Here is a 12923-nt window from a genome sequence, read left to right as displayed (position 1 = left end):
ACCATCTATCTTCAGGCAGTGGTCAAGGGACACCCTGAACTGTTTCCCAGCCAGTCACAGGGTACACAGTGACAGACGAAAATTAACTTGCTCATTCACACCTAGGGACAGTTTGGACCGGCCAATTAACCTGACATGCATGTTTTTGTAATGTGGGAGGTAACCGGAGTGCCCGGAGGAAACCCAAGCAAGCACTGGGAGAAAACGCAAACTCCACACAGAAAGGTTCAATCTCATTACTTGAGAACTGTGCCGCTCACGCCCTAACCACTGCGCTGCTGTGCTGCCCAGGGTTGCATTAAAAGAATTAAAATACAAATTCATACAACATAAATGTTAGAAAATCTAATTTAATAAATGAGTATTTGGGACAGTTTTAGGTTTCATCACAAAAGGTGCACTTTTATACTTTTTACACAATAATAATTAAGCATGTCTGGACGTGTTCCAAGGGATGGGCAGGGCACCTATATGATGCGGCAGGGGTAAACTAGTGAAAGCTGTCAGGCCCTGCTGTTGAACATAAGAGTGTGTTGTGTCACCCTGACCTGAGTGACATGGCCGCTTTCTTGTGTCCCGTTTCATCTGGAGGGACGAAAGCATGACCAACTTAGGTGTCGAGGTGCCTAACTTGTTTGAGTGTTTGGGCTTTTGGGTTGGCCATGGTCCAAAATGTTTGTGTGTGTGTTTTTTTTTTTTTTTGGCTATTTTTTTTTCCTTTTCTATTTTATTTGTTATTGTATGTTTGTCTTGCTGTCAGTCACCCTTCTTGAGGGATATGACAAAAGTAGATGGATCGATAGATTTCCGGTCTATAAGAAAATGGCCATGGCGTATATATCAATCTACAGTGAACTTTTACCTAATTCAAACGTTCAAGTTGTTTATACTTAGCAACTTTAATGTCAAAAAACACAAAATCCCTTGAAAAAAAAAAGACACAACAAAATGTAAAGTAAAAATATGTACTTTTCAGTGCAACAGCAAATGCAGTATGAAAGTTAAATAAAGGATCCCTGAAAAACAAAAAAATATGAGTAAATTTAAATATTTGTATATGTACAGTCGAGGTAAGATATTGGGCCCTAGCCCAAATTGCGTGCCTTGTTCGGGCATGAATTGACAATCATTAAGTGGGGCCCGGCTTCTTTCTCTACGTTTTTGTTGTTTGTTTTTTTTCCTTCATGGAGGATCTGCACAGCATGCGCTTACTTATACTCATGATGTGAAGCTACGAGTTTACTTCGGGCCCACTCCCTCAAATCAAATAATCGGTTGGGCTCGGGCTGGTTCAGGTTTGTATACCCACGGGCTGGATTTTTTTATGCCCGATCTTACCTCTGAACAACAGTATAAATTAATCTGTAATTTGCAAGGGCTTTACTCACATTAAAGGGACGATGTTTATTTGATCAAAGATGTTGCTGTTTTTTGTAGTGCAAAAAAAAAACTAGTGCAAGGAAGAATACAAATTTCGAGACTCAAGGTGACCAAAATGCACATTTTACCGTACAGTTTTTTGCCCAGCCTTTTTAAGGTTTTGGTTACCCATAGCAATGTAACATGCACCTGTCCTCTTGAGCGAGACCTGTAGGGGGCGATGAAGCTTCATAGGTCAATGCCATTCAAACTAATGCCAGCTGCCATTAATTAGGTAGGTAAGAAATGCAAAGGCGAAAGGCAATGGAAAAAGCTGAATTTTTAAGGAGACTTGTTGAAAAACATAGCGACAATTTCAAGCATTTACACGCACTTTACAATCATTGAAAGCACAACATTAAAATGTAAGTATTTTCAAGCACCCGCTTATCATTATTTCCTCGTCCATCTGTCCTTTTTCTCCATCTCCAAAACACACACACACCAAAAGGCACCCTATGACCTTGGAGGTCATGGGGGTGCCTTTTGGGTCAGACGTCTGGAATGGCACTGACCTCTGACCCAGGGGGCAAGACTGCTCGCTCACATTATGAGCAGCTGGGCGACACTCTTGCTCTCTCATGTGTGTGCGTGTGTGAGATTTGTCCTATCGCTTCCCAGCCGCGGAAAGGCCGACCACTACATTATTGATCAAGGCGGAAAGCATCGATCGGCGGCAGTCGCGGCTCCGCGCTTCTTCATTATCTGGGGGTTAATATCTCGTTAGCGGCTATTATCGCCACAGCGACAGGCGCACGCCACATCACACGCCAGGATTATTGGGAATCAATCCGGGAGGAGTTAACGTTTTGCTGCTCCGTTGAGTGAAACAACGCGCGACTTCCTATGATGTCATGGAAAAGACGGAGACTGCCGCTGTGGTATTTCTGAACGATTTGGCTATATGGCGATGTTAAATCGATCAGACAATTAACAAGATTATGATCTTATAAAAACCTTAAGATGGGTTTCATTGTGCCTAAACGTGGAGTATAGCTGTAACAGAGCAGATTTGTATGACAAATGGCACTTTCAAGTTTGTTCCTTCATTTAAACAACCATTAAGTCAACAGAGAGGACACCAAAACATGATCACATCTTCCAAAGTTCAAGTCCAATTTTAATCCTTTTTAATGGCTCTTTGAGAGGTAGCAGTGGGTTTACAAATCTGAAAGTCAACATACAGGTTGTCCCAAAAAACATGTACACAATTTAGCATATGATTACTCTGAAGTTCAGTAAATTAAGTCATTATTGTATTACCAATAAAAGTAAACGCTTGCGGGTAACAAAAGGCCTCGAATGTAAATAGCTTGCATATCATTTGAATAACGAGGCAAAAAAATGTGCGTGGATGTAAAAATGACTGTGATGAGTTTAGATCAGAAATTTGAAAAATATAACATTTGTGGCCTGTGCAAGTTAAAATGATAAGAATTTGGAATTTATAAAAATAACCAACTAATTAATTGCATGTACAAGAATGTGGCCCCTTCCCAAGGTTTCTGATTTTCCTCATGTTTAGCATCTCAACTTTTTCTTTTTTTAGAATGAACCTATTAAACCCAGTGATGGCAGCCCGACTTGAAATGTATTCCAAAATGCAACTAAAAGTAGGAAAACTCTATTCATTTCAGGAAAAATAACATGGTGGTTGACCATAACATGAATTCCCAGGTCCCTACTAGGTGCAATTGTGTCTGTTAATTGAACCATTTTCCTTCTATGTGGCCTCATCACTCAACACATTTTTGGGGGGAAAGTGTGGATCTTCTCTACTATTCAGTCTGTATCATTGTCATTAAAAACATGGACTAATATTGTGATGGACATAGTTGAAACGTTTTAGTACCCTTTCTTCTTGTGTGGAGCTTGTCAATGTAAATGGTCTTCTGGAAAGCTTTTTATGGACGGCCTGAACGGCCATTAGCTTCAATCTTATCTCTAATTTGAGTGATGGTAACTCGTGTTGGTGGTTCTTTGTTAAACTCTTTCCTAAATTGTCTCTGCACTTCGACTGCGTTATCATAATTCAAGTACCATTTTAGAATACATTTCCTTTCTTTAAAGTCAAGTCTGGCTGTCATCACTTGGTTCAACGAGTTCAGTCTATATCAGCTGCTAAAACGTGGATACATTTTTTTCGGGACACCCTTTATGAATGGAAACTTATTTGTTTTGCAAAAAAAAAAAAACTATTATAATGATTAATAGACAATGTAGAACCCTATAATGGAAACAGAATATTAGAAAAAAATGCTTATCTAAACGCATTTAACCAAGAAGCTTATAAATATAAAGTATTATAAACATCACAAACACTTTATTTTATTATTACAGTGATACCTCAGTCCTCAAACAAGTCTGTATTCGAACAAATCTGTATTCAACCCCAAAAGTTTAAGTCATTTTTGCTTCAATATTCAAACAAAAAAAATCACATCATGAACAAACCAAAACACAGCCGAACGTGGGGTCGAGTGAGATCAGTAACCATTTTGGCAAATCAGGAAGCATCATTCCAAGAAAATGTCAGTCCGACAGCACGCACACAAAAATGAATCGTGATGAAATTGAGATTTCTTTTTATGCCCATTGCTCATCCCTATGGTAAACCTAACCTGAAGAAAAGTTCATAATTATTAGGAAAATTTCACCAAGGACCAAGAAAAGTCCTGTTGGTCATATTAATTTCAAACACCAAGAAAGCAAAGCAAGAAAAGCATCATACTCACGGTTTTATTGGTTCACGGTGGTGGTGATGGTGGGAGGGTTTTGGAGGTTTTTTTTTTTGGCAGTATCAGCAGGGCTCTGCCTCTTATCAGCCAGCAGACACTCATGATCCTTATTAGCCACGGAGCAGATGCTATTAAACAAGCCGACTGGCTGCAAGAAAAGAAAAAAACAGGAAATATCTCACATAACTCACTGGTTCATTTGTATTTAATGGTGATCCGTTCGGCTGCTTACTGTAAAATGTGACGCCAGAAGAATTGCACTGTAATTAAAATTTGAGGTAAACTACTTCAAAAGATAGGCTTTACAAAATTTCAATAAAAGTTATAATAAATAATTAAATGCTCAATTGTGGATGCGTATTTTGATCAGTCATGAAAGAGAAACATAGTAGTTTGTAGTCTTACTTTTGCATCGTTTCCTTTGTTTTTGTTTGCACAACATAATACAATGCCATCAAGTGGACAACTGACTAGTGGACACTGCCTCTTTAAGAATGAGCCAAATGTGGGGAAACGGAGACTAATTTTATATATATTGATTAATTTTCTTTTCTAGTTCTCTCTCCATGGCTTTATGTCTAGATAAAGTAAAAATTGAAAACGTTAATTGTGATCTCTACTTGCATTGTTTGCTAACCGTGTAAAAGGTAAGCTAGCTACAGTGGCTTGCGAAACTATTTGCCCCCCTTGAACTTTGTGACCTTTTGCCATATTGCAGACTTCAAACATAAATAGACAAAACTGATTTCTTGTGAAGAATCAACAATAAGTGGGACACAATCGTGAAGTGGAGCACACTTTATTGGATATTTTAAACTTTTTTAACAAATAAAAAACGAAAAAGTGGGTGTGCAAAATTATTCAGCCCCATTGAGTTAATACTTTGGAGCGCCACCTTTTGCTGCGATTACAGCTGCAAGTTGCTTGAGGTATGTCTCTATCAGTTTTGCACATCGAGAAACTGATATTTTACCCATTACTCCTTGCAAAATAGCTTGAGCTCAGTGAGGTTGGATGGAAAGAGTTTGTGAACACCTTGATATGTTATTTTGGTTAACCATTCCATTGTAACTTTTGCTTTATGTTTTGGATCATTGTCTTGTTGGAAGACAAATCTCAGTCCCAGTCTCAGGTCTTTTGCGGACTCCATCAGGTTTTCTTCCAGAATGGTCCTGTATTTGGCTCCATCTATCTCCCCACCAATTTAACAATCTTCCCTGTCCCTGCTGAAGAAAAGCAGGTCCAAACCATGATGCTGCCACCACTACGTTTGACAGTGGGAATGGTGTGTTGAGGGTGATGAGCTGTGCTGCTTTTACGCCTAACATAACGTCTCGCATTGTTGCCAAAAAGTTCGATTTTGGTCTCATCTGACCAGAGGACCTTCTTCTACATGTTTGGTGTGTCTCCCAGGTGGCTTGTGGCAAACTTTAAACAACACTTTTTATGGATATCTTTAAGAAATGGCTCCCTTTTTGCCACTCTTCCACAAAGGCCAGATTTGTGCAGTATATGACTGATTGTTGTCCTATGGACAGATTCTTTCACCTCAGCTGTAGACCTCTGCAGTTCATCCAGAGTGATCAAGGGCCTCTTGGCTGCATCTCTGATCAATTTTCTCTTTGTATGAGCTGAAAGTTTAGGGGGACGGTCCGATCTTGGTAGATTTGCAGTGGTCTGATACTGATGTTTTGTATCCAAATCCAGCTTTACACTTCTCCAAAACAGTATCTCGGACCTGCCTGGTCTGTTCCTCGTTCTTCATGATGCTCTCTGCATTTTAAATTAACCTCTGAGACTATCACAGTGCAGGTGCATTCATACAGAGACTTGATTACACACAAGTGGATTCCATTTATCATCGTTAGTCATTTAGATCAACATTGAATCATCTAGAGATCCTCACTAAATTTATGGACAGTTTGCTGCACTGAAAGTAAAGGGGCTGAATAATTTTGCACACCCACTTTTCCGTTTTTTTATTTCTTAAAAATGTTTTAAATATCCAATAAAGTGCGGTCCACTTCATGATTGTGTCCCACTTATTGTTGATTCTTCACAAGAAAGTACAGTTTTATATCTTTATGTTTGAAGTCTGAAATGTGGCAAAAGGTCACAAAGTTCAAGGGGGCCAAATTGTTTCGCAAGCCACTGTACATATACGCAAATCATTGCCCTGCAACTGGCTGGCAAACAGTTCAGGGTGTCCCTTGCCAACTGCTGGAAGATTGCTGGGATGGCTCCAGCCCCCACACGACACTACTGAGGATAAGCGGTACAGATAATGGATACTTACATCATTAAAGCTCAGGAGTCTTGGGATCAAGAGGTCGCAGGTTTGATTCCCTGGCTCCTCCGTGTTATAGAATAGAATAGAAAAGAATTTACTTTTATTGTCATTCTTTGTAACCATGCACACAGAACGAAATGTCGATACACCTGACCCGTACAGTGAAACTGTAGCGAGCCGATGCAGCCGCAGCCAAACAGGGCGCAGCCATTTTAGACCCAACTGCTGTGTTGGGAGTCATTATATGCCGAAGTGTCCTTGGGCAAGACACTGAATCCCTGATGCCCCCATTAAGCAGGTACGCCTTGCATGTCTGACTCCTTATTGGTGTGTGAGTGTGTGTGTGAGTGCATACCTGTCAACCTGTACGGTTTTGCCGTACAAAGTAAGTTTTTTATGCATTTTAAGACGATTAACAAGGAAATATGTACGGAAAAACGCAAATTTGTCAATGATGGGTACCATCTGGTATACACCGACTATCACAAAACGGCAAATCAATCAAGTCAAAGGAGTTCGCCCTGAACCCTCTATCTCGGTATCATTTTTTTAGTTGCAAACGAAGCGAGAGGTTTGATGCTACTGTGCGTGTGCCGCCTGGGGATTTTCCATCATGCATCATTCCGAAAAAAAAATATATATATATATGGTGTAACATTATTTTGTATTTCGTACGGGAAAATACGAGTTTGTACGGGCATGGAGCCGTGGAGGGTGACAGGTATGGTGAGTGTGTGTGTGTGAAAGGGTAAGTGTGAAGCACATTGAAAAGTCCTTTGGGGGGGTCTTCATTGACTTGAAAAGCGCTATATAAATGCGGACCATTTACCATTTGAAATAGGCCAAACGTGGCAAAGTTGAATTTTTATTATATTATTTTATTATATTTACCATTGGGTAAGGTAATTCCTTATTGTTGGACTTTAAAAAGGACTTAGAAGTGACACACCGTGACTGTTTCTCCCAATTTTAACTATTTATTAATTTTCCATTTTAGCTTGTTAGTGTTGCTAGGTTCAGCAAATAACGTCCAAATTTACGCAACTGACATCAGATGCGTGGTAACCACGTAAAAATTATAAGCGTGCTAATGTTATTCAAATAATGGCGGAAATGAATATTTATCAGCACTCTTTCAACTTTAAATAAGTTATTTTTCATTTTTTGAGTCTAAAGAAAGCACTTAAAGGCCGACGTTGAGACTGTTTTAATCATTTTTCGCTCGTTAGCTTAGCATAGCTCGTCATTTTTTTACACAAACAACGTGGTTGGCAACCACCCTGAAAAAATGCTAAGTTTACTTACTTTATTAAAGTAGTCCAAATGTGGTGCAGTTCAATATTTAAAAACAGGCTTGAGCGGGTTGTTTTTTATTTTTGAGCTTAAGCACAGCTTAAAAGCGGCACATTGAGACTTTCTAAAAAAATTGTTTAGATCTATAGCTTTGCAGCGTATGGCTAACGGCGTCCAATCTTACGTAAATGCCATCAGTGCAGCTTACTTAGCATCCAAGTAAAAAAGGGTTGAGTATGGTAAACTTAAATAATAAAACAGGCTACAGGTGGCAAAGTTCAATGTTTATCAGCATTATTTCACAATTATTTAGCTTAAAATGAAAAACTCGATGAACGGAAACTGTTTCCCCCCCTTATCGCTCATTAGCTTAGTCGGACTTGGCTAATTTTACACAAATGACGTCAAGTGTGTTTTGCGCGTGGAAAATTGATAAAAATATCTAACTTACTCAAATAGTCCAAATGTGGCTAAGGTCGACATTTATTCTCACTCTTAATAAGAACTTAAAGCGATCGCTAGTGACCATTTTTCTCATTTTCAACTCTGGCACTTCCGAATGTCCACATATACGCAAATTATGTCCGGTGCGTCATTACTTAGCATTTTGCAACGACTCGAGAAAAAATATATAGTACACTTATGTCCGTGAAATAGGGCACATGTGGTGAAGTTTAGAATTTTTCCCCCTTTCTAAGTGGGTTATTTTTTATTCTCAAACTTAAAAAGGGACTACGAAAGCAATACGATGTGACTGTTCATTTGAGCTTGTTAGGTTAGCTTATGTCGCCTGTAATTACGTAAACGGAGTTGAGTGCGTCGTTACTGAGCAACCACGCGACAGTCACGCGTTTTGCGCAACTGGCCTTGTCTCGTACCATCCGAACCTCTTTTTCCGGTACCGGGACCAGATTTAAAGGAACCGGCCTCACCTGGCGCTTCCCTATGGGAAAAAAAATCATGGTCGGATGGATGAATAGATGAAAAATGGAGGGTGTGGAGCGTGGGGGGTTGCAGAGGATGTCCAGACTGACCTATGACGTCAAGGCAGCGGGGTCAGCCTCAGGAAAGAAAAATCGATCAAATAAAATGAAAAGAAACTTATCATGTCAACACTGCAATTATTTTGGTGTTATGTTTTTTTTTTCATTTTAGATTAATAGAAAAATATATAGATCTTTTTGCTTAAATGAAGTCGTTATCTTTTAATATTATTTTATTTCTAGGTTCTACAATTTAGGTCACAATTGTGACCTTGCTTCTAGTGTGTTTTCCTTTTGCTTCATGTATTACAACAGACAGGAATTTAATTACACTTTATAAGTAAAAGCTCATGTATAATCCGTGGCTCAAAAATATGATTGAGCTTAATAAAAGGGTTTATTAATGCATTGTATATACATATTTTGTCCTGGAGAGGGATTGGCGCCAAAACTGACTCTCGTGCTATATTATTAGTGTAAAATCGTAAATAAAATAGCTCATTTTATTTGTAAGCTAAAATCTGACCCAAGAGCTAAATTGCTTGTGTAAAACACGATAAATGAAATATCTTATTTAGAAGCTCAAAACTGAGTAAATGGTGAATTATTAGTGTGACGTATGATAAAGGAAATTTCTTCTTTTATTTGGAATCTCAAAATTGACCCAAGCGCTGAATTATTAGTGTAAAGTTATAAACAAGCTTTCTCTTTTTATTTTGAAACTACAATAAACAGCACGGCCTTAATCTGCTAATTTAATCAGACAGATAAGATAACTACGTTCAATGAAAAGTGAATTTTACAATTAATGTTCAATATTATCCATGGAAAAAAAAAACGATTAGATGAAGTCAGCTTGCACGCGCGCGAGCCGGCGAATCGATGGCTGCGCTTTGTCAAGGCCCGTGACGTCACCGCCGCAGTTTCCCTAATTGATTTTTCCATAATGAAGTCGCGTCTTGTTGCCATCGATTTCTGCAGTCCATTAAATTAAGTCATTATTGTATTAACAATAAAAGTCGATAAAAATAAATGCTTTCGGGTAACGAAAGGCCTCGTATGCAAATGACCCTGCATATCATTTGAATAATGAGGCAAAAAAGTGCATGGATGTAAAATTACCTGTAAAAAAAAAAGTAAAAATGTCTGTGACGAGTTAGATCAGAAATTTAAGAAATGAAAAATATAAAATCTCTGGCCTGTGCAAGTCAAAATTATAAGAATTTGGAATTTATAAAAATAACCGACTAATTAATTGCATGTACAAGAATAAGGCCCCTTACCAAGGTTTCGGATTTTCCTCAAATTAGGATTGTTGAGTTTTTCCTTGCACAAGCAGATTTCAGATCATGCCCCCTTTGAGACTTTTTGGTATAAGGGGTTTTAAAAATAAATGTGATTTGGCTTGAATAACTAAATAATGTGTGGGGTACACATGGAAGAAAATAAAGAATATAATACAGATGTAACAACACAAAAATAGTGGTGACTAGTGTACAGTAGCAGACATTCATTATTAATTGAAATTCTGATTTTATTGACAATCAACTCAAACCAAACCCCAGGAAATAGGCTGTAGAGGAGGCGGGAGAGCGTCTCGAATGAGATGCCAGGAGGACCCCATGTCCTCGGCACGTGCGGTCGGCCCCCCCCCCGGAGGAAGAAAACGAGCCGTGGCCCATCTGGACCTTTGCAGCCCCCGTAAAAAACAGAAGGACAATAAAAGAAAGCAAAGGAGGGGGGCGAGGAAAATGACATGAAGGCAAAATTGGAGAAAAGGAGGAATTGAAAAAAAAACAAATAATTGCACAAAAGATATTTAGAATAGGGATGAAAATGGGGGAAGTAAAGAACAAAGAGATAATAAAAGAGGGAAAATCTTTTCAAAAATGTTTTAAAGGAAAATTATTTCATAAAATAAATGTAAAAAGTGTAAAATGGTAACTGGAAAAAGTAAACCAAAAAATGACACAGAAAGAGAATATAAAGAAAAAGGGAAACTGAAAAGTTAGAAAGGGGACAATAGAAGAAGGAAAGGGGAATAAAGGAAAATGACATTAAAGGAAAAATTGGAGAAAAAGAGGACTCGAAAGAAAACAAATAATTGCACAAAGACAAATAGAACTAAAGGAATAAGAGAAGAGGACAATGAAGCACAAGAAAAGAAAATAAGTGGGGAAAATGAAAAATTACATAAAGGAAAAATATAAGAAAAAGAGGAGTTGGAAGAAAATAACTGCACAATGACTGCTTTACTTGTGGCGGCACAAAATCAATTAATTCAGTCTTTTTTGTTTAATGTAGAAAATATCGTCCATGTTCATGTTATTTTTCATTTTGTTGCATTAATCGAATGTTTGCAATATAAATGATGTGCAAAACACCCTCCACAACATGTTTTATTTATTTTGAGACGCCACAAGAAAGAAGGTCATTCTATATTGAAAAGTGCCAAAAAAGGATACGAGAGCTCAACAAAAGGGGCACTTATAAAAAATAAATAAATGGGAAAGGGAAAGGAAGGAAAAAGATGGCAAACTAGGGAAAATAAAAGAGGAAAGTAACAAGGAAGTGGCCAAATAAGGAGGTAACAATATTTAAAAAAGGAAAAATACAAAGACAGAAAGAGAAAAAGAAATGAAAGAAAGGAAAACTAGGGAAAAAAATTAAATGGTATAAAAAAGAGGGTAGTAAAGAAGTGGCTGAATAAAGAGGAAAATAGATGGAAAAGAAGCAAATTACAAAAGAAGAAGGAAAAATCAGAGACCATTGTAAAGAAAACAATAAAGCCTGAATAGAAAGAAATAGAAACATTGAGATGGAGGACAATAAAGAAGAGGCAAAAAATACAAGAATAAAAAGAAGCATAACACACAAAAAGGCACGATTGAAAAGGTAGAGACGAAAGAAGGACAACGGAAGAGCTTGGTAAGAAAAATAACGACGCCTAAATAGGCAGGAAAAAGGAAAATATAAGGGCAAAAAAGGAAGGACAGTAAGAAAGAGGGAAAAAACATAAAAATGAAAAGAATCAAAACCCAAAAAAGGAGCTTATAAAATGAAGAGAAGATAAAAGCCAAGAGAACTTCTTGTAGTTGGCAGAAGAGCAAGACTTTGATAGGGACGAAAAAATAACATAATACGTCAGTTAAAAAAGGGAAGGAAAAAGGGAACATGAAGCCGTGACAAAGGCAGGACGGCGTGTGTGTGTTGGGACAAATCCCGCCTCTCCTGTTCCGGCTTCTCTCACCTTTAAATCGACACGCGTCTTTCACTAGCAATACTGTTGCCAGGGCAACGCTGAGCCGGTATTCTCGAGACGTCCGACCCGCATCGCCAACCTTCGCTCGCTCTCCAAAGGAAAAAAAAGTTTGATGATCAAAAGACGTTTAACTCGCTGGTTTTGTTTAACCGTCTGTTTAAACACTTGTGGGGCCTGAAGGAGTCCAGCTTGCCTCCTAGTGGGCGGTTGAAGAAACATATGAAACTATATATTTAACTTTCTGAAAACAAAAACCCGAAAGAAAAAAAAAATTAAATATGAAATGTTGAATAAAAGTCCCTGTGCGATTCAAAATTGTTAAATATTCTACACCGTGAATTGTCATTATTTCCAAAAATATAAAAAGGAAAAGGACACTAAAATGAACTAATAACATCCTTTTTAAGTCTATTCTTCCCAAAAAATGTAAGTGCATGTATGTGTTTATAATTAATTATCTTGTAAATCATTACTGTATATGAATATCTATTAATCATTTATTGATTTATTGATGATGCACTTTTTAAGTCACTGCATAAACATTGCATCTTTAGGATAGATGAATAAAACATGAAAATACAAAATACAAAAATATACTGCTAAATACACCAAATTATATGTCGTATATTGACAACAAAATTGGCAACTTTTTGCTGCTAAAATTACAATATTTTTTTCAAAAATGAAAAATCGTACAAAAATAAATTTGTTAAATCTTAAAATATAAATTACCCTACCGCTTATCCTCGGTAGGGTCACGGGGGTGCTGGAACATTAAAATATATATATATATATATATATATATATATATATATATATATATATATATATATATATATATATATATATATATATATATATATATATATATATATGAATTAACAAAGTGGACATCTTTGTCTCATCGCTAAATTCTCCTTAGCCCTGTGGCCCCCACC

General features: G+C 37.5%; 1 long non-coding RNA gene across 1 annotated transcript; it reads right to left on the bottom strand.

Annotated features, from left to right (window-relative positions):
- Window positions 1-2653: 2653 nt before the first annotated feature.
- LOC148370801 (uncharacterized) lies at window positions 2654-4417 on the bottom strand. The gene is made up of 3 exons (XR_015849609.1): window positions 4390-4417; window positions 4155-4305; window positions 2654-4040 (listed from the first exon to the last, which is right to left on the bottom strand). It is a non-coding gene; the product is annotated as an uncharacterized LOC148370801 (long non-coding RNA).
- Between the last annotated feature and the right edge of the window lie 8506 nt (window positions 4418-12923).

Source organism: Urocampus carinirostris, chromosome 2 (assembly GCF_059441175.1).
Source record: "Urocampus carinirostris isolate Australia breed hairy pipefish chromosome 2, RoL_Ucar_1.0, whole genome shotgun sequence".
In the NCBI taxonomy this organism is placed as follows: domain Eukaryota; kingdom Metazoa; phylum Chordata; class Actinopteri; order Syngnathiformes; family Syngnathidae; genus Urocampus; species Urocampus carinirostris.
Note: the sequence above shows the minus strand (reverse complement) of the source record. Positions and strands in the feature narration are given on the sequence as shown.